This window comes from Dermacentor variabilis, chromosome 10, assembly GCF_050947875.1.
Source record: "Dermacentor variabilis isolate Ectoservices chromosome 10, ASM5094787v1, whole genome shotgun sequence".
NCBI classification, from domain to species: Eukaryota; Metazoa; Arthropoda; class Arachnida; order Ixodida; family Ixodidae; genus Dermacentor; species Dermacentor variabilis.
The window spans coordinates 13,061,747-13,086,286 of record NC_134577.1 but is presented as its reverse complement, the minus strand read 5'-3'; the positions used below and the strand labels follow the sequence as shown (position 1 = coordinate 13,086,286).

General features: G+C 38.1%; 1 protein-coding gene across 1 annotated transcript in view; it reads right to left on the bottom strand.

Moving 5' to 3' along the window:
• LOC142559893 (uncharacterized) overlaps nucleotides 1-24,540 on the bottom strand; it is an 81,440-nt gene that overhangs the window by 18,269 nt on the left and 38,631 nt on the right. The window lies entirely within an intron of this gene.

The window sequence follows — 24,540 nt, the reverse complement described above, 5'->3', positions numbered from 1 at the left end:
CAAAAAAAAAACAAGCATTCAGCCAGTTAAAACCTACGCTACGTCGTGCTAACTCAGTTCTCCGTAACACTCAAACTCAACGCATCCATCACGCCCCTTACAACTACACGTGTGCAGACACATGAATGATAAATCAATTTGCGCAAATTACTTATCGAAGAAGAAATATCAGCCTGTAGCATGCCAAAACCGCAGCGACGTCGCGTTAACTCCACTGTAAAGCTTAAATTCGATCCATCCAACACTACCCCTGCACATGCACGTACACAAACTTGCATCAATATCAAAAGAATATGCGCAAGTACGCCATCACGGAAACCACGGCAGTCTACAGCCCGACAGAACGTCTGCGCTGTCGTGTTAACTTATCTGTAAAGCTGAAATTGCACACATCAATCACTCCCTCTGCAAATGCACATACACAGACGCTAACTGCACGATTATTAGGCGAATTTGAAGACATTTGTTGTCGCGGAAAAGGGCATTCTCAGCCCATTCATGTTATCCATCACTCCCCCTCCAAACAAACGCACGCAGTTACTAAATTACATGCCGATAAGCTAAATTTCCGCAAATTACTTTTCTTGGGAAAAAAACGTAAACTAGAGCCAGTTAGAACCTCAGCCATGTCGTCTGAAACAAAATCTCTGAAAGGGTCAAATTCGACACATCCATCACTCCGCATGCAAAAGGCCGTATGCAGACACTAATATACATTAACATTAAACGAATATGCACAAATTTATATTCGCGGAAAGAACGCAAGTCTATAGCCCCATAGAACCCTTGCGCAGTCGTGCTAACTCACTTTTCTCTCAACCTGAAATTTGACGCATCCATCACTTCACCTCAATGCACGTACATAGACAATAAATGCATGATTACTAAGGGAATTTGCGCAAATTACATATTGCGGAAAAAACATCAGCCTCTAATAGTATGTTAGAATCTCAGCTCAATCCTGTTCACTCAGTTGTATGTGAAGCTCAAATTTCGCCCACCCCTCACTGCTCCTGCAAATGCACGCTTACAGACACTAACTTACTTGATTATTAAACGAATTTGCGCAAATATCTTATCGTCGAAAAAACATCAGCCTATGATAGTGTGTTAGAACCTCAGCTCAGTCGTGTTAGCTCAATTCTATGTGAAGCTCACATTCAACCCATCCATCACTCTCCCTAGAAATGCGCGTTTATAGATACTAACTTGATTATTAACGAATTTCTGCAAATAACATATTGTCACCCAGCTATTGCAACTAAAACAGTTGACCACCGACAGATTGGGAAGAAACGTCTGCCTTTAGCGATGGCTGGTCCTCGGAGAGACCGCGCGCAACCACGAACTTCGTCGTTCTCGCCTTAAGGGTCCCGTGACAACACGTGCAAACTTATTTCGCGTCATTATTGCGTACAAAAACCTCAGCTTATAATAGTACACTTTAATATGAGGCTCAAGTTCCACCCATCCGTCACTCAACCCTCAAATGCACGATTACGGACAATAACTTACTTGATTAAAAAACAAATTTACGCAGACAACTTATAACAAACAAAAACATCAGCCTACAATAGTATATTTCTGTGTCAATCTCAAATTCTACACATCCATCACTACCCCTGCAAACATGTTTACAGATACTAGCTTAACTGATTAATAAACGAATTTGCGCAAGTAAATTATAGGGGAAAGAACATCAGCTTATAATAGTATAGTTCTATGTGAAGCTCAATTTCCACCCCTCCATCACTGCCCCTGCAAAGCGTGTTTACAGATACTAGATTAAATGATTCATAAACAAATTAGCGCAAGTAAATTATAAGGAAAAGAACATCAGCTTATAATACTATAGTTCTATGTGAAGCTCAAATTCCACCCATCCATCACTGCCGCTGCCAAGCATGTTTACAGATACTAGCTTGACTGATTAATACACCAATCTGCGCATGTAACTTATAGGGGAAAGAACATCAGCCTATAATGGTATAGTTCCATGTGAAGCTCAAATTCCACCCATCCATCACAGCCTCTGCAAAGCACGAGCATATTTACATAAACTAGCTTAACTGATTAATAAACGAATTTGCGCAAGTAAATTATAGGGGAGAGAACATCAGCCTATAATAGTATAGTTCCATGTGAAGCTCAAATACCACCCATTCATCACTCCCCTGCAAAGCACGTTTACAGATACTAGCTTAACTGATTAATAAACGAATTTGGGCAAGTAAATTATAGGGGAAAGAACATCAGCCTATAATAGTATAGTTCCATGTGAAGCTCAAGTTCCAGCCATCCACCACTGCCTATGCAAAGCTCGTTTACAGATACTAGCTTTTTTTGCTTAATAAACGAATTTCCGCAAGTAAATTAAAGGGAAAGAACATCAGCTTATAATAGTATAGTTCTATGTGAAGCTCAAGTTCCACCCATGCATCACTGCCCCTGCAAAGCATGTTTAGAGATACTAGATTAACTGATTAATAAACGAATTTGCGCAAGTGAATTATAGGGGGAAAAACATCAGCCTATAATAGTAAATTTCTATGTGAAGCTCAAATACCACCCATTCATCACTTCCCCTGCAAAGCGTGTTTACAGATACTAGCTTCACTGATTAATAAACGAATTTGCGCAAGTAAACTATAGGGGAAAGAACATCAGCCTATAATAGTATAGTTCCATGTGAGGTTAATTACCACCCATACATCACTTCCCCTGCAAAGCACGTTTACATATACTAGCTTAACTGTTTATTAAACAAATTTGCGCAAGTAAATTATAGGGGAAAGAACATCGGCCTATAATAGTATAGTTCGATGTGAAGTTAAAATTCCACCCATCCACCACTGCCCCTGCAAAGCGTGTTTACAGATACTAGCTTCACTGATTAATAAACGAATTTGCCCAAGTAAATTATAGAGGAAAGAACATCAACCTATAATAGTATAGTTCTATTTGAAGCTCAAATACCACCCACTTATCACTTCCCCTGCAAAGCATGTTTACAGATACTAGCTTAACTGATTAATAAACAAATTCGCGCAAGTAAATTATAGGGGAAAGAACATCAGCCTATAATAGTATAGTTCCATGTGAAGCTCAAATTCCACCCATCCATCACTCCCCTGCAAAGCATGTTTACAGATACTAGTTCAACTGGTTAATAAACGAATTTGCGCAAGTAAATTATAGGGGAACGAACATCAGTCTATAATAGTATAGTTCCATGTGAAGCTCAAAATCCACCCCTCCATCACTGCCCCTGCAAAGCGTGTTTACAGATACTAGCTTAACTGATTAATAAACGGATATGGGCAAGTAAATTATAGGGGAAAGAACATCAGCCTATAATAGTATGGTTCCATGTGAAGCTCAAATTTCACCCATCCATCCCTGCCACTGCAAAGCACGTTTACAGATACTAGCTTAACTGATTAATAAACGAAGTTACGCAAGTAAATTATAGGGGAAAGAACATCAGCCTGTAATAGTATAGTTCCATGTGAAGCTCAAGTTCCAGCCATCCACCACTGCCTATGCAAAGCTCGTTTACAGATACTAGCTTTTTTTGCTTAATAAACGAATTTCCGCAAGTAAATTAAAGGGAAAGAACATCAGCCTATAATAGTATAGTTCCATGTGAAGCTCAAATTCCACCCATCCATCACTCCCCTGCAAAGCATGTTTACGGATACTAGATTAACTGATTAATAAACAAATTTGCGCAAGTAAATTATAGGGGAAAGAACATCGGCCCATAATAGTATAGTTCTATGTGAAGTTCAAATACCACCCATACATCACTTCCCCTGCAAAGCACGTTTACATATACTAGCTTAACTGATTAATAAACGAAGTTCCGCAAGTAAATTATAGGGGAAAGAACATCAGCCTATAATAGTATAGTTTCATGTGAAGCTCAAATACCACCCATTCATCACTTCCCCTGCAAAGCGTTATTACAGATACTAGCTTAACTGATTAATAAACGAATTTGCGCAAGTAAATTATAGGGGAAAGAACATCAGCCTATAATAGTATAGTTCTATCTGAAGCTCAAATTGCACCCATCCACCACTGCCCCTGCAAAGCATGGTTACAGATACTAGCTTAACTTATTCATAAACGAATTTGCGCAATTAAATTATAGGGGAGAGAACATCAGCCTATAATAGTATACTTCTATGTGAAGCTCAAATACCACTCATTCATCACTTCCCCTACAAAACACGTTTACAGATACTAGCTTAACTGATTAATGAACAAATTTGCGCAAGTAAATTATAGGGGAAAGAACATCAGCCTATAATAGTATAGTTCCATGTGAAGCTCAAATTCCACACATCCATCACTGCCCCTGCAAAGCACGTTTACAGATACTAGCTTAACTGATTATTTACGAATTTGCGCAAGTAAACTATACGGGAAATAACATCAGCCTATAATAGTATGGTTCCATGTGAAGCTCAAATTCCACCCATCCATCACTCCCCTGCAAAGCATGTTTACAGATACTAGTTCAACTGGTTAATAAACGAATTTGCGCAAGTAAATTATAGGGGAACGAACATCAGTCTATAATAGTATAGTTCCATGTGAAGCTCAAAATCCACCCCTCCATCACTGCCCCTGCAAAGCGTGTTTACAGATACTAGCTTAACTGATTAATAAACGGATATGGGCAAGTAAATTATAGGGGAAAGAACATCAGCCTATAATAGTATGGTTCCATGTGAAGCTCAAATTTCACCCATCCATCCCTGCCACTGCAAAGCACGTTTACAGATACTAGCTTAACTGATTAATAAACGAATTTGGGCAAGTAAATTATAGGGGAGAGAACATCAGCCTATAATAGTATAGTTCCATGTGAAGCTCAAATACCACCCATTCATCACTCCCCTGCACAGCATGTTTACAGATACTAGCTTAACTGATTAATAAACGAAGTTACGCAAGTAAATTATAGGGGAAAGAACATCAGCCTGTAATAGTATAGTTCCATGTGAAGCTCAAGTTCCAGCCATCCACCACTGCCTATGCAAAGCTCGTTTACAGATACTAGCTTTTTTTGCTTAATAAACGAATTTCCGCAAGTAAATTAAAGGGAAAGAACATCAGCCTATAATAGTATAGTTCCATGTGAAGCTCAAATTCCACCCATCCATCACTCCCCTGCAAAGCATGTTTACGGATACTAGATTAACTGATTAATAAACAAATTTGCGCAAGTAAATTATAGGGGAAAGAACATCGGCCCATAATAGTATAGTTCTATGTGAAGTTCAAATACCACCCATACATCACTTCCCCTGCAAAGCACGTTTACATATACTAGCTTAACTGATTAATAAACGAAGTTCCGCAAGTAAATTATAGGGGAAAGAACATCAGCCTATAATAGTATAGTTTCATGTGAAGCTCAAATACCACCCATTCATCACTTCCCCTGCAAAACGTTTTTCAGATACTAGCTTAACTGATTAATAAACGAATTTGCGCAAGTAAATTATAGGGGAAAGAACATCAGCCTATAATAGTATAGTTCTATCTGAAGCTCAAATACCACCCATCCACCACTGCCCCTGCAAAGCATGGTTACAGATACTAGCTTAACTTATTCATAAACGAATTTGCGCAATTAAATTATAGGGGAGAGAACATCAGCCTATAATAGTATACTTCTATGTGAAGCTCAAATACCACTCATTCATCACTTCCCCTACAAAACACGTTTACAGATACTAGCTTAACTGATTAATAAACAAATTTGCGCAAGTAAATTATAGGGGAAAGAACATCAGCCTATAATAGTATAGTTCCATGTGAAGCTCAAATTCCACACATCCATCACTGCCCCTGCAAAGCACGTTTACAGATACTAGCTTAACTGATTATTTACGAATTTGCGCAAGTAAACTATACGGGAAATAACATCAGCCTATAATAGTATGGTTCCATGTGAAGCTCAAATTCCACCCATCCATCACTGCCGCTGCAAAGCACGTTTACAGATACTAGCATAACTGATTAATAAACGAATTGGCGCAAGTAAATTATAGGGGAAAGAACATCAGCCTATAATAGTATAGTTCCATGTGAAGCTCAAATTCCACCCATGCATCACTGCCCCTGCAAAGCATGTTTACAGATACTAGCTTAACTGATTAATAAACGAATTTCCGCAAGTAAATTATAGGGGAACCAACATCAGCCTCTAATAGTATGGTTCCATGTGAAGGTCAAATTCCACCCATCCATCACTGCCCCTGCAAAGCACGTTTACAGGTACTAGCTTAACTGATTAATAAACGAATTTGGGAAAGTAAATTATAGGGGAAAGAACAGCAGCCTATAATAGTATTGTTCTATGTGAAGTTCAAATACCACCCATACATCACTTCCCCTGCAAAGCACGTTTAAATATACTAGCTTAACTGATTAATAAACGAATTTCCGCAAGTAAATTAAAGGGGAACGAACATCAGCCTCTAATAGTATGGTTCCATGTGAAGGTCAAATTCCACCCATCCATCACTGCCCCTGCAAAGCACGTTTACAGATACTAGCTTAACTGATTAATAAACGAATTTGGGAAAGTAAATTATAGGGGAAGAACAGCAGCCTATAATAGTATAGTTCTATGTGAAGTTCAAATACCACCCATACATCACTTCCCCTGCAAAGCTTGTTTACAGATACTAGCTTAACAAATTTGCGCAAGTAAATTATAGGGGAAAGAACATCAACCTATAATAGTATAGTTCAATGTGAAGTTCAAATTCCACCCATCCATCACTGCCTCTGCAAAGCACGAGCATGCTTACAGATACTAGCTTAACTGATTAATAAACAAATTCGCGCAAGTAAATTATAGGGGAAAGAACATCAGCCTATAATAGTATAGTTCCATGTGAAGCTCAAATTCCACCCATCCATCACTGCCCCATCATATGCATGCTTAAAGATACCAACTTAACTGATGAATAAACGAATTTCCGAAAATAACTTATAGCGGAAGAAAACATCAGCCTATAATAGTATCACTCCTCGTGAAGCTAAAATTCTGCCCATTTATCACTCCCCCTGCAAATGTCCGCTTACATACACTAAGTTATTTTACTAAGGAACTCATTTGCGCAAATAACTTATAGCGGAAATAACATCAGCCTATAATAATATAGTTCTATCTGAAGCTCACCGTCCATACATCACTTCCCCTAAAAATGCACGTTTAAAGTGGCATAGTTGATTAATAAACGAATTTGCATAAATAAGTTACAGCGGACGTAAAGATCAGCCCACAACAGTATAGTTCTGTGAAACTCAAATTGCACACATGCATCCCTCCCCCTGCAAATGCATGTTAACATATACGACCTTACTTGATCAATAAACGAATTTGGGCAAGTAAATTATAGGGGAAAGAACATCAGCCTATAATAGTATAGTTCTATGTGAAGCTCAAATACCACCCATTCATCACTTCCCCTACAAAGCATGTTTACAGATACTAGCTTAACTGATTAATAAACGAATTTGCGCAAGTAAATTATAGGGGAAAGAACATCAGCCTATAATAGTATAGTTCCATGTGAAGCTCAAATTCCACCCATCCATCACTGCCCCTGCAAAGCATGTTTACAGATACTAGCTTAACTGATTAATAAACAAATTTGCGCAAGTAAATTATAGGGGAAAGAACATCAGCCTATAATAGTATAGTTCCAGGTGAAGCTCAAATTCCACCCATCCATCACTGCCCCTGCAAACATGTTTACAGATACTAGCTTAACTGATTAATAAACGAATTTGCGCAAGTAAATTATAGGGGACAGAACATCAGCCTATAATAGTGTAGTTCCATGTGAAGTTCAAATTCCACCCATCCATCACTGCCCCTGCAAAGCATGTTTACAGATACTAGTTCAACTGGTTAATAAACGAATTTGCGCAAGTAAATTATAGGGGAAAGAACATCAGTCTATAATAGTATAGTTCCATGTGAAGCTCAAAATCCACCCCTCCATCACTGCCCCTGCAAAGCCTGTTTACAGATACTAGCTTAACTGATTAATAAACGGATTTGGGCAAGTAAATTATAGGGGAAAGAACATCAGCCTATAATAGTATGGTTCCATGTGAAGCTCAAATTTCACCCATCCATCCCTGCAACTGCAAAGCACGTTTACAGATACTAGCTTAACTGATTAATAAACGAATTTGGTCAAGCAAATTATAGGGGAAAGAACATCAGCCTATAATAGTATAGTTCTATGTGAAGCTCAAATACCACTCATTCATCACTTCCCCTGCAAAACACGTTTACAGATACTAGCTTAACTGATTAATAAACAAATTTGTGCAAGTAAATTATAGGGAAAGAACATCAGCTTATAATAGTATAGTTCCATGTGAAGCTCAAATTCCACCCATCCATCACTGCCCCTGCAAAGCATGTTTACAGATACTAGCGTAACTGAATATTAAACGAATTTGCGCAACTAAATTATAGGGGAAAGAACATCAGCCTATAATAGTACAGTTCCATGTGAAGCTCAAATTCCACCCATCCATCACTGCCGCTGCAAAGCACGTTTACAGATACTAGCTTAACTGATTATTAAACGAATTTGGGCAAGCAAATTATAGGGGAAAGAACATCAGCCTATAATAGTATAGTTCTATGTGAAGCTCAAATACCACCCATTCATCACTTCCCCTGCAAAACATGTTTACAGATACTAGCTTAACTGATTAATAAACAAATTTGCGCAAGTAAATTATAGGGGAACCAACATCAGCCTCTAATAGTATGGTTCCATGTGAAGGTCAAATTCCACCCATCCATCACTGCCCCTGCAAAGCACGTTTACAGGTACTAGCTTAACTGATTAATAAACGAATTTGGGAAAGTAAATTATAGGGGAAAGAACAGCAGCCTATAATAGTATTGTTCTATGTGAAGTTCAAATACCACCCATACATCACTTCCCCTGCAAAGCACGTTTAAATATACTAGCTTAACTGATTAATAAACGAATTTCCGCAAGTAAATTAAAGGGGAACGAACATCAGCCTCTAATAGTATGGTTCCATGTGAAGGTCAAATTCCACCCATCCATCACTGCCCCTGCAAAGCACGTTTACAGATACTAGCTTAACTGATTAATAAACGAATTTGGGAAAGTAAATTATAGGGGAAAGAACAGCAGCCTATAATAGTATAGTTCTATGTGAAGTTCAAGTACCACCCATACATCACTTCCCCTGCAAAGCACGTTTACATATACTAGCTTAACTGATTAATAAACGAAGTTCCGCAAGTAAATTGTAGGGGAAAGAACATCAGCCTATAATAATATAGTTTCATGGGAAGCTCAAATTCCACCCATACATCACTTCCCCTGCAAAGCATGTTTACAGATACTAGCTTAACTGACTAATAAATGGATTTGCGCAATAATTCGGGAAAGAACATCAGCCTATAATAGTATAGTTCTATTTGAAGCTCAAATACCACCCATTTATCACTTCCCCTGCAAAGCGTGTTTACAGATACTAGCTTAAATGATTCATAAACAAATTTGCGCAAGTAAATTATAAGGGAAAAAACATCAGCTTATAATAGTAAAGTTCCATGTGAAGCTCAAATTCCACCCATCCATCACTGCGCCTGCAAAGCATGTTTACAGATACTAGCGTAACTGAATATTAAACGAATTTGCGCAACTAAATTATAGGGGAAAGAACGTCAGCCTATAATAGTATAGTTCCATGTGAAGCTCAAATTCCACCCATCCATCACTGCCCCAGCATATGCATGCTTAAAGATACCAACTTAACTGATGAATAAACGAATTTCCGAAAATAACTTATAGCGGAAGAAAACATCAGCCTATAATAGTATCACTCCTCGTGAGGCTAAAATTCTGCCCATTTATCACTCCCCCTGCAAATGTCCGCTTACATACACTAAGTTATTTTACTAAGGAACTCATTTGCGCAAATAACTTATAGCGGAAAGAACATCAGCCTATAATAATATAGTTCTATCTGAAGCTCACCGCCCATACATCACTTCCCCTAAAAATGCACGTTTAAAGTGGCATAGTTGATTAATAAACGAATTTGCATAAATAAGTTACAGCGGACGTAAAGATCACCCCACAACAGTATAGTTCTGTGAAACTCAAATTGCACACATGCATCCCTCCCCCTGCAAATGCATGTTAACATATACGACCTTACTTGATCAATAAACGAATTTGCGCAAGTAAATTATAGGGGAAACCACATCAGCCTATAATAGTATAGTTCCAGGTGAAGCTCAAATTCCACCCCTCCATCACTGCCCCTGCAAACATGTTTACAGATACTAGCTTAACTGATTAATAAACGAATTTGCGCAAGTAAATTATAGGGGAAAGAACATCAGCCTCTAATAGTATAGTCCCATGTGAAGGTCAAATTCCACCCATCCATCACTGCCCCTGCAAAGCATGTTTACAGATACTAGCTTAACTGATTAATAAACAAATTTGCGCAAGTAAATTATAGGGGAAAGAACATCAGCCTATAATAGTATAGTTCCAGGTGAAGCTCAAATTCCACCCATCCATCACTGCCCCTGCAAACATGTTTACAGATACTAGCTTAACTGATTAATAAACGAATTTGCGCAAGTAAATTATAGGGGAAAGAACATCAGCCTATAATAGTGTAGTTCCATGTGAAGTTCAAATTCCACCCATCCATCACTGCCCCTGCAAAGCATGTTTACAGATACTAGTTCAACTGGTTAATAAACGAATTTGCGCAAGTAAATTATAGGGGAAAGAACATCAGTCTATAATAGTATAGTTCCATGTGAAGCTCAAAATCCCCCCCTCCATCACTGCCCCTGCAAAGCGTGTTTACAGATACTAGCTTAACTGATTAATAAACGGATTTGGGCAAGTAAATTATAGGGGAAAGAACATCAGCCTATAATAGTATGGTTCCATGTGAAGCTCAAATTTCACCCATCCATCCCTGCCACTGCAAAGCACGTTTACAGATACTAGCCTAACTGATTAATAAACGAATTTGGGCAAGCAAATTATAGGGGAACCAACATCAGCCTCTAATAGTATGGTTCCATGTCAAGGTCAAATTCCACCCATCCATCACTGCCCCTGCAAAGCACGTTTACAGGTACTAGCTTAACTGATTAATAAACGAATTTGGGAAAGTAAATTATAGGGGAAAGTACAGCAGCCTATAATAGTATTGTTCTATGTGAAGTTCAAATACCACCCATACATCACTTCCCCTGCAAAGCACGTTTAAATATACTAGCTTAACTGATTAATAAACGAATTTCCGCAAGTAAATTAAAGGGGAACGAACATCAGCCTCTAATAGTATGGTTCCATGTGAAGGTCAAATTCCACCCATCCATCACTGCCCCTGCAAAGCACGTTTACAGATACTAGCTTAACTGATTAATAAACGAATTTGGGAAAGTAAATTATAGGGGAAGAACAGCAGCCTATAATAGTATAGTTCTATGTGAAGTTCAAATACCACCCATACATCACTTCCCCTGCAAAGCACGTTTACATATACTAGCTTAACTGATTAATAAACGAAGTTCCGCAAGTAAATTGTAGGGGAAAGAACATCAGCCTATAATAACATAGTTTCATGGGAAGCTCAAATTCCACCCATACATCACTTCCCCTGCAAAGCATGTTTACAGATACTAGCTTAACTGACTAATAAATGGATTTGCGCAATAATTCGGGAAAAAACATCAGCCTATCATAGTATAGTTCTATTTGAAGCTCAAATACCGCCCATTTATCACTTCCCATGCAAAGCATGTTTACAGATACTAGCTTAACAAATTTGCGCAAGTAAATTATAGGGGAAAGAACATCAACCTATAATAGTATAGTTCAATGTGAAGTTCAAATTCCACCCATCCATCACTGCCTCTGCAAAGCACGAGCATGCTTACAGATACTAGCTTAACTGATTAATAAACAAATTCGCGCAAGTAAATTATAGGGGAAAGAACATCAGCCTATAATAGTATAGTTCCATGTGAAGCTCAAATTCCACCCATCCATCACTGCCCCATCATATGCATGCTTAAAGATACCAACCTAACTGATGAATAAACGAATTTCCGAAAATAACTTATAGCGGAAGAAAACATCAGCCTATAATAGTATCACTCCTCGTGAAGCTGAAATTCTGCCCATTTATCACTCCCCCTGCAAATGTCCGCTTACATACACTAAGTAATTTTACTAAGGAACTCATTTGCGCAAATAACTTATAGCGGAAAGAACATCAGCCTATAATAATATAGTTCTATCTGAAGCTCACCGTCCATACATCACTTCCCCTAAAAATGCACGTTTAAAGTGGCATAGTTGATTAATAAACGAATTTGCATAAATAAGTTACAGCGGACGTAAAGATCAGCCCACAACAGTATAGTTCTGTGAAACTCAAATTGCACACATGCATCCCTCCCCCTGCAAATGCATCTTAACATATACGACCTTACTTGATCAATAAACGAATTTGGGCAAGTAAATTATAGGGGAAAGAACATCAGCCTATAAAAGTATAGTTCTATGTGAAGCTCAAATACCACCCATTCATCACTTCCCCTACAAAGCATGTTTACAGATACTAGCTTAACTGATTAATAAACAAATTTGCGCAAGTAAATTATAGGGGAAACCACATCAGCCTATAACAGTATAGTTCCAGGTGAAGCTCAAATTCCACCCATCCATCACTGCCCCTGCAAACATGTTTACAGATACTAGCTTAACTGATTAATAAACGAATTTGCGCAAGTAAATTATAGGGGAAAGAACATCAGCCTATAATAGTATAGTTCCAGGTGAAGCTCAAATTCCACCCATCCATCACTGCCCCTGCAAACATGTTTACAGATACTAGCTTAACTGATTAATAAACGAATTTGCGCACGTAAATTATAGGGGAACGAACATCAGCCTATAATAGTGTAGTTCCATGTGAAGTTCAAATTCCACCCATCCATCACTGCCCCTGCAAAGCATGTTTACAGATACTAGTTCAACTGGTTAATAAACGAATTCGCGCAAGTAAATTATAGGGGAAAGAACATCAGTCTATAATAGTATAGTTCCATGTGAAGCTCAAAATCCACCCCTCCATCACTGCCCCTGCAAAGCGTGTTTACAGATACTAGCTTAACTGATTAATAAACGGATTTGGGCAAGTAAATTATAGGGGAAAGAACATCAGCCTATAATAGTATGGTTCCATGTGAAGCTCAAATTTCACCCATCCATCCCTGCCACAGCAAAGCACGTTTACAGATACTAGCTTAACTGATTAATAAACGAATTTGGGCAAGCAAATTATAGGGGAACCAACATCAGCCTCTAATAGTATGGTTCCATGTGAAGGTCAAATTCCACCCATCCATCACTGCCCCTGCAAAGCACGTTTACAGGTACTAGCTTAACTGATTAATAAACGGATTTGGGAAAGTAAATTATAGGGGAAAGAACAGCAGCCTATAACAGTATAGTTCCAGGTGAAGCTCAAATTCCACCCATTCATCACTGCCCCTGCAAACACGTTTACAGATACTAGCTTAACTGATTAATAAACGAATTTGCGCAAGTAAATTATAGGGGACAGAACATCAGCCTATAATAGTGTAGTTCCATGTGAAGCTCAAATTCCACCCATCCATCACTGCCGCTGCAAAGCACGTTTACAGATACTAGCTTAACTGATTATTAAACGAATTTGGGCAAGCAAATCATAGGGGAAAGAACATCAGCCTATAATAGTATAGTTCTATGTGAAGCTCAAATACCACCCATTCATCACTTCCCCTGCAAAACATGATTACAGATACTAGCTTAACTGATTAATAAACAAATTTGCGCAAGTAAATTATAGGGGAACCAACATCAGCCTCTAATAGTATGGTTCCATGTGAAGGTCAAATTCCACCCATCCATCACTGCCCCTGCAAAGCACGTTTACAGGTACTAGCTTAACTGATTAATAAACGAATTTGGGAAAGTAAATTATAGTGGAAAGAACAGCAGCCTATAATAGTATTGTTCTATGTGAAGTTCAAATGCCACCCATACATCACTTCCCCTGCAAAGCACGTTTAAATATACTAGCTTAACTGATTAATAAACGAATTTCCGCAAGTAAATTAAAGGGGAACGAACATCAGCCTCTAATAGTATGGTTCCATGTGAAGGTCAAATTCCACCCATCCATCACTGCCCCTGCAAAGCACGTTTACAGATACTAGCTTAACTGATTAATAAACGAATTTGGGAAAGTAAATTATAGGGGAAAGAACAGCAGCCTATAATAGTATAGTTCTATGTGAAGTTCAAATACCACCCATACATCACTTCCCCTGCAAAGCACGTTTACATATACTAGCTTAACTGATTAATAAACGAAGTTCCGCAAGTAAATTGTAGGGGAAAGAACACCAGCCTATAATAATATAGTTTCATGGGAAGCTCAAATTCCACCCATACATCACTTCCCCTGCAAAGCATGTTTACAGATACTAGCTTAACTGACTAATAAATGGATTTGCGCAATAATTCGGGAAAGAACATCAGCCTATAATAGTATAGTTCTATTTGAAGCTCAAATACCACCCATTTATCACTTCCCCTGCAAAGCATGTTTACAGATACTAGCTTAACAAATTTGCGCAAGTAAATTATAGGGGAAAGAACATCAACCTATAATAGTATAGTTCAATGTGAAGTTCAAATTCCACCCATCCATCACTGCCTCTGCAAAGCACGAGCATGCTTACAGATACTAGCTTAACTGATTAATAAACAAATTCGCGCAAGTAAATTATAGGCGAAAGAACATCAGCCTATAATAGTATAGTACCATGTGAAGCTCAATTTCCACCCATCCATCACTGCCCCTGCCAAGCGTGTTTACAGATACTAGCTTAAATGATTCATAAACAAATTTGCGCAAGTAAATTATAAGGGAAAAAACATCAGCTTATAATAGTATAGTTCCATGTGAAGCTCAAATTCCACCCATCCATCACTGCGCCTGCAAAGCATGTTTACAGATACTAGCGTAACTGAATATTAAACGAATTTGCGCAACTAAATTATAGGGGAAAGAACGTCAGCCTATAATAGTATAGTTCCATGTGAAGCTCAAATTCCACCCATCCATCACTGCCCCAGCATATGCATGCTTAAAGATACCAACTTAACTGATGAATAAACGAATTTCCGAAAATAACTTATAGCGGAAGAAAACATCAGCCTATAATAGTATCACTCCTCGTGAGGCTAAAATTCTGCCCATTTATCACTCCCCCTGCAAATGTCCGCTTACATACACTAAGTTATTTTACTAAGGAACTCATTTGCGCAAATAACTTATAGCGGAAAGAACATCAGCCTATAATAATATAGTTCTATCTGAAGCTCACCGCCCATACATCACTTCCCCTAAAAATGCACGTTTAAAGTGGCATAGTTGATTAATAAACGAATTTGCATAAATAGGTTACAGCGGACGTAAAGATCACCCCACAACAGTATAGTTCTGTGAAACTCAAATTGCACACATGCATCCCTCCCCCTGCAAATGCATGTTAACATATACGACCTTACTTGATCAATAAACGAATTTGCGCAAGTAAATTATAGAAGAAACCACATCAGCCTATAATAGTATAGTTCCAGGTGAAGCTCAAATTCCACCCATCCATCACTGCCCCTGCAAACATGTTTACAGATACTAGCTTAACTGATTAATAAACGAATTTGCGCAAGTAAATTATAGGGGAAAGAACATCAGCCTCTAATAGTATAGTTCTATGTGAAGGTCAAATTCCACCCATCCATCACTGCCCCTGCAAAGCATGTTTACAGATACTAGCTTAACTGATTAATAAACAAATTTGCGCAAGTAAATTATAGGGGAAAGAACATCAGCCTATAATAGTATAGTTCCAGGTGAAGCTCAAATTCCACCCATCCATCACTGCCCCTGCAAACATGTTTACAGATACTAGCTTCACTGATTAATAAACGAATTTGCGCAAGTAAATTATAGGGGAAAGAACATCAGCCTATAATAGTGTAGTTCCATGTGAAGTTCAAATTCCACCCATCCATCACTGCCCCTGCAAAGCATGTTTACAGATACTAGTTCAACTGGTTAATAAACGAATTCGCGCAAGTAAATTATAGGGGAAAGAACATCAATCTATAATAGTATAGTTCCATGTGAAGCTCAAAATCCACCCCTCCATCACTGCCCCTGCAAAGCGTGTTTACAGATACTAGCTTAACTGATTAATAAACGGATTTGGGCAAGCAAATTATAGGGGAAAGAACATCAGCCTATAATAGTATGGTTCCATGTGAAGCTCAAATTTCACCCATCCATCCCTGCCACTGCAAAGCACGTTTACAGGTACTAGCTTAACTGATTAATAAACGAATTTGGGAAAGTAAATTATAGGGGAAAGAACATCAGCCTATAATAACATAGTTTCATGGGAAGCTCAAATTCCACCCATACATCACTTCCCCTGCAAAGCATGTTTACAGATACTACCTTAACTGACTAATAAATGGATTTGCGCAATAATTCGGGAAAGAACATCAGCCTATCATAGTATAGTTCTATTTGAAGCTCAAATACCGCCCATTTATCACTTCCCATGCAAAGCATGTTTACAGATACCAGCTTAACAAATTTGCGCAAGTAAATTATAGGGGAAAGAACATCAACCTATAATAGTATAGTTCAATGTGAAGTTCAAATTCCACCCATCCATCACTGCCTCTGCAAAGCACGAGCATGCTTACAGATACTAGCTTAACTGATTAATAAACAAATTCGCGCAAGTAAATTATAGGGGAAAGAACATCAGCCTATAATAGTATAGTTCCATGTGAAGCTCAAATTCCACCCATCCATCACTGCCCCATCATATGCATGCTTAAAGATACCAACTTAACTGATGAATAAACGAATTTCCGAAAATAACTTATAGCGGAAGAAAACATCAGCCTATAATAGTATCACTCCTCGTGAAGCTGAAATTCTGCCCATTTATCACTCCCCCTGCAAATGTCCGCTTACATACACTAAGTAATTTTACTAAGGAACTCATTTGCGCAAATAACTTATAGCGGAAAGAACATCAGCCTATAATAATATAGTTCTATCTGAAGCTCACCGTCCATACATCACTTCCCCTAAAAATGCACGTTTAAAGTGGCATAGTTGATTAATAAACGAATTTGCATAAATAAGTTACAGCGGACGTAAAGATCAGCCCACAACAGTATAGTTCTGTGAAACTCAAATTGCACACATGCATCCCTCCCCCTGCAAATGCATCTTAACATATACGACCTTACTTGATCAATAAACGAATTTGGGCAAGTAAATTATAGGGGAAAGAACATCAGCCTATAATAGTATAGTTCTATGTGAAGCTCAAATACCACCCATTCATCACTTCCCCTACAAAGCATGTTTACAGATACTAGCTTAACTGATTAATAAACAAATTTGCGCAAGTAAATTATAGGGGAAAGAACATCAGCCTATAATAGTATAGTTCCATGTGAAGCTCAAATTCCACCCATCCATCACTGCCCCTGCAAAGCATGTTTACAGATACTAGCTTAACTGATTAATAAACAAATTTGCGCAAGTAAATTATAGGGGAAAGAACATCAGCCTATAATAGTATAGTTCCAGGTGAAGCTCAAATTCCACCCTTCCATCACTGCCCCTGCAAACATGTTTACAGATACTAGCTTAACTGATTAATAAACAAATTTGCGCAAGTAAATTATAGGGGAAAGAACATCAGCCTATAATAGTATAGTTCCAGGTGAAGCTCAAATTCCACCCATCCATCACTGCCCCTGCAAACATGTTTACAGATACTAGCTTAACTGATTAATAAACGAATTTGCGCAAGTAAATTATAGGGGAAAGAACATCAGCCCATAATAGTGTAGTTCCATGTGAAGTTCAAATTCCACCCATCCATCACTGCCCCTGCAAAGCATGTTTACAGATACTAGTTCAACTGGTTAATAAACGAATTCGCGCAAGTAAATTATAGGGGAAAGAACATCAGTCTATAATAGTATAGTTCCATGTGAAGCTCAAAATCCACCCCTCCATCACTGCCCCAGCAAAGCGTGTTTACAGATACTAGCTTAACTGATTAATAAACGGATTTGGGCAAGTAAATTATAGGGGAAAGAACATCAGCCTATAATAGTATGGTTCCATGTGAAGCTCAAATTTCACCCATCCATCCCTGCCACTGCAAAGCACGTTTACAGGTACTAGCTTAACTGATTAATAAACGAATTTGGGAAAGTAAATTATAGGGGAAAGAACAGCAGCCTATAATAGTATTGTTCTATGTGAAGTTCAAATACCACCCATACATCACTTCCCCTGCAAAGCACGTTTAAATATACTAGCTTAACTGATTAATAAACGAATTTCCGCAAGTAAATTAAAGGGGAACGAACATCAGCCTCTAATAGTATGGTTCCATGTGAAGGTCAAATTCCACCCATCCATCACTGCCCCTGCAAAGCACGTTTACAGATACTAGCTTAACTGATTAATAAACGAATTTGGGAAAGTAAATTATAGGGGAAAGAACAGCAGCCTATAATAGTATAGTTCTATGTGAAGTTCAAATACCACCCATACATCACTTCCCCTGCAAAGCACGTTTACATATACTAGCTTAACTGATTAATAAACGAAGTTCCGCAAGTAAATTGTAGGGGAAAGAACATCAGCCTATAATAATATAGTTTCATGGGACGCTCAAATTCCACCCATACATCACTTCCCCTGCAAAGCATGTTTACAGATACTAGCTTAACTGACTAATAAATGGATTTGCGCAATAATTCGGGAAAGAACATCAGCCTATAATAGTATAGTTCTATTTGAAGCTCAAATACCACCCATTTATCACTTCCCCTGCAAAGCATGTTTACAGATACTAGCTTAACAAATTTGCGCAAGTAAATTATAGGGGAAAGAACATCAACCTATAATAGTATAGTTCAATGTGAAGTTCAAATTCCACCCATCCATCACTGCCTCTGCAAAGCACGAGCCTGCTTACAGATACTAGCTTAACTGATTAATAAACAAATTCGCGCAAGTAAATTATAGGCGAAAGAACATCAGCCTATAATAGTATAGTACCATGTGAAGCTCAATTTCCACCCATCCATCACTGCCCCTGCAAAGCGTGTTTACAGATACTAGCTTAAATGATTCATAAACAAATTTGCGCAAGTAAATTATAAGGGAAAAAACATCAGCTTATAATAGTATAGTTCCATGTGAAGCTCAAATTCCACCCATCCATCACTGCGCCTGCAAAGCATGTTTACAGATACTAGCGTAACTGAATATTAAACGAATTTGCGCAACTAAATTATAGGGGAAAGAACGTCAGCCTATAATAGTATAGTTCCATGTGAAGCTCAAATTCCTCCCATCCATCACTGCCCCAGCATATGCATGCTTAAAGATACCAACTTAACTGATGAATAAACGAATTTCCGAAAATAACTTATAGCGGAAGAAAACATCAGCCTAGAATAGTATCACTCCTCGTGAGGCTAAAATTCTGCCCATTTATCACTCCCCCTGCAAATGTCCGCTTACATACACTAAGTTATTTTACTAAGGAACTCATTTGCGCAAATAACTTATAGCGGAAAGAACATCAGCCTATAATAATATAGTTCTATCTGAAGCTCACCGCCCATACATCACTTCCCCTAAAAATGCACGTTTAAAGTGGCATAGTTGATTAATAAACGAATTTGCATAAATAGGTTACAGCGGACGTAAAGATCACCCCACAACAGTATTGTTCTGTGAAACTCAAATTGCACACATGCATCCCTCCCCCTGCAAATGCATGTTAACATATACGACCTTACTTGATCAATAAACGAATTTGCGCAAGTAAATTATAGAAGAAACCACATCAGCCTATAATAGTATAGTTCCAGGTGAAGCTCAAATTCCACCCATCCATCACTGCCCCTGCAAACATGTTTACAGATACTAGCTTAACTGATTAATAAACGAATTTGCGCAAGTAAATTATAGGGGAAAGAACATCAGCCTCTAATAGTATAGTTCCATGTGAAGGTCAAATTCCACCCATCCATCACTGCCCCTGCAAAGCATGTTTACAGATACTAGCTTAACTGATTAATAAACAAATTTGCGCGAGTAAATTATAGGGGAAAGAACATCAGCCTATAATAGTATAGTTCCAGGTGAAGCTCAAATTCCACCCATCCATCACTGCCCCTGCAAACATGTTTACAGATACTAGCTTAACTGATTAATAAACGAATTTGCGCAAGTAAATTATAGGGGAAAGAACATCAGCCTATAATAGTGTAGTTCCATGTGAAGTTCAAATTCCACCCATCCATCACTGCCCCTGCAAAGCATGTTTACAGATACTAGTTCAACTGGTTAATAAACGAATTTGCGCAAGTAAATTATAGGGGAAAGAATATCAGTCTATAATAGTATAGTTCCATGTGAAGCTCAAAATCCCCCCCCTCCATCACTGCCCCTGCAAAGCGTGTTTACAGGTACTAGCTTAACTGATTAATAAACGGATTTGGGCAAGTAAATTATAGGGGAAAGAACATCAGCCTATAATAGTATAGTTCTATGTGAAGCTCAAATACTACCCATTCATCACTTCCCCTGCAAAGCATGTTTGGAGATACTAGCTTAACTGATTAATAAACGAATTTACGCAAGTAAATTATAGGGGAAAGAACATCAGCTTATAATAGTATAGTTCTATGTCAAGCTCAAATTCCACCCATCCATCACTGCACCTGCAAAGCGTGTTTACAGATACTAGCTTAACTGATGCATAAACAAATTTGCGCAAGTAAATTATAGGGGAAAGAACATCAGCTTATAATAGTATAGTTCTATGTGAAGCTCAAATTCCACCCATTCATCACTGCCCCTGCAAAGCATGTTTACAGATACTAGCTTAACTGATTAATAAACAAATTTGCGCAAGTAAATTATAGGGGAAAGAACATCAGCCTATAATAGTATAATTCCATGTGAAGCTCAAATTCCACCCATCCATCACTGCCCCTGCAAAGCACGTTTACAGATACTAGCTTAACTGATTAATAAACGAATTTGGGCAAGTAAATTACAGGGGAAAGAACATAAGCCTATAATAGTATAGTTCTATGTGAAGCTCCAATTCCACCCATCCATCACTGCCCCTGCAAAGCATGTTTACAGATACTAGCTTAACTGATTAATAAACGAATTTGCGCAAGTAAATTATAGGGGAAAGAACATCAGCCTATCATAGTATAGTTCTATTTGAAGCTCAAATACCGCCCATTTATCACTTCCCATGCAAAGCATGTTTACAGATACTAGATTAACAAATTCGCGCAAGTAAATTATAGGGGAAAGAACATCAGCCTATAATAGTATAGTTCCATGTGAAGCTCAAATTCCACCCATCCATCACTGCCCCATCATATGCATGCTTAAAGATACCAACTTAACTGATGAATAAACGAATTTCCGAAAATAACTTATAGCGGAAGAAAACATCAGCCTATAATAGTATCACTCCTCGTGAAGCTAAAATTCTGCCCATTTATCACTCCCCCTGCAAATGTCCGCTTACATACACTAAGTTATTTTACTAAGGAACTCATTTGCGCAAATAACTTATAGCGGAAAGAACATCAGCCTATAATAATATAGTTCTATCTGAAGCTCACCGTCCATACATCACTTCCCCTAAAAATGCACGTTTAAAGTGGCATAGTTGATTAATAAACGAATTTGCATAAATACGTTACAGCGGACGTAAAGATCAGCCCACAACAGTATAGTTCTGTGAAACTCAAATTGCACACATGCATCCCTCCCCCTGCAAATGCATGTTAACATATACGACCTTACTTGATCAATAAACGAATTTGGGCAAGTAAATTATAGGGGAAACCACATCAGCCTATAACAGTATAGTTCCAGGTGAAGCTCAAATTCCACCCATCCATCACTGCCCCTGCAAACATGTTTACAGATACTAGCTTAACTGATTAATAAACGAATTTGCGCAAGTAAATTATAGGGGAAAGAACATCAGCCTATAATAGTATAGTTCCATGTGAAGCTCAAATTCCACCCATCCATCACTGCCCCTGCAAAGCATGTTTACAGATACTAGCTTAACTGATTAATAAACAAATTTGCGCAAGTAAATTATAGGGGAAAGAACATCAGCCTATAATGGTATAGTTCCAGGTGAAGCTCAAATTCCAACCTTCCATCACTGCCCCTGCAAACATGTTTACAGATACTAGCTTAACTGATTAATAAACAAATTTGCGCAAGTAAATTATAGGGGAAAGAACATCAGCCTATAATAGTATAGTTCCAGGTGAAGCTCAAATTCCACCCATCCATCACTGCCCCTGCAAACATGTTTACAGATACTAGCTTAACTGATTAATAAACGAATTTGCGCAAGTAAATTATAGGGGAAAGAACATCAGCCTATAATAGTGTAGTTCCATGTGAAGTTCAAATTCCACCCATCCATCACTGCCCCTGCAAAGCATGTTTACAGATACTAGTTCAACTGGTTAATAAACGAATTCGCGCAAGTAAATTATAGGGGAAAGAACATCAGTCTATAATAGTATAGTTCCATGTGAAGCTCAAAATCCACCCCTCCATCACTGCCCCTGCAAAGCGTGTTTACAGATACTAGCTTAACTGATTAATAAACGGATTTGGGCAAGTAAATTATAGGGGAAAGAACATCAGCCTATAATAGTATGGTTCCATGTGAAGCTCAAATTTCACCCATCCATCCCTGCCACTGCAAAGCACGTTTACAGATACTAGCTTAACTGATTAAGAAACGAATTTGCGCAAGTAAATTATAGGGGAAAGAACATCAGCCTATAATAGTATAGTTCCATGTGACGTTCAAATTCCACCCATCCATCACTGCCCCTGCAAAGCAAGTTTACAGATACTAGCTTAACTGATTAATAAACGAATTCGGGCAAGTAAATTATAGGGGAAACAACATCAGCCTATAATAGTATAGTCCAATGTGAAGCTCAAATACCACCCATTCATCACTTCCCCTGCAAAGCATGTTTACAGATACTAGCTTAACTGATTAATAAACAAATTTGCGCAAGTAAATTATAGGGGAAAGAACATCAGCCTGTAATAGCATAGTCCCATGTGAAGCTCAAATTCCACGCACCCATCACTGCCCCTGCAAAGCATGTTTACAGATACTAGCTTAACTGATTAATAAACGAATTTGCGCAAGTAAATTATAGGGGAAAGAACAACAGCTTATAATAGTATAGTTCTATGTGAAGCTCAAATTCCACCCATCCATCACTGCCCCTGCAAAGCATGTTTACAGATACTAGCTTAACTATTTATTAACGAATTTGTGCAAGTAAATTATATGGGAAAGAACATCAGCTTATAATAGTATAGTTCCATGTGAAGCTCAAGTTCCACCCATCCATCACTCCCCTGCAAAGCACGTTTACAGATACTAGCTTAACTGATTAATAAACGAATTTGGGCAAGTAAATTAGAGGGGAAAGAACATCAGCTTATAATAGTAGAGTTCTATGTGAAGCTCAAATACCACCCATTCATCACTTCCCCTGCAAAGTATGTTTACAGATACTAGCTTAACTGACTAATAAACGGATTTGCGCAATAATTGGGGAAAGAACATCAGCCTATAATAGTATAGTTCTATGTGAAGCTCAAATACCACCCATTCATCACTTCCCCTACAAAGCATGTTTACAGATACTAGCTAAACTGATTAAGAAAAGAATTTGCGCAAGTAAATTAAAGGGGAAAGACCATCAGCCTATAATAGTATAGTTCCATGTGAAGCTCAAATTCCACCCCTCCATCACTGCCCCTGCAAAGCGTGTTTACAGAAACTAGCTTTACTGATTCATAAACAAATTTGTGCAAGTAAATTATATGGGAAAGACCATCAGCCTATAATAGTATAGTTCCATGTGAAGCTCAAGTTCCACCCATCCATCACTGCCCCTGCAAAGCACGTTTACAGATACTAGCTTAACTGATTAATAAACGAATTTGGGCAAGTAAATTATAGAGGAAAGAACATCAGCCTATAATAGTATAGTTCTATGTGAAGCTCAAATTCCACCCATCCATCACTACCCCTGCAAAGCATGTTTACAGATACTAGCTTAACTATTTATTAACGAATTTGTGCAAGTAAATTATATGGGAAAGAACATCAGCTTATAATAGTATAGTTCCATGTGAAGCTCAAGTTCCACCCATCCATCACTCCCCTGCAAAGCACGTTTACAGATACTAGCT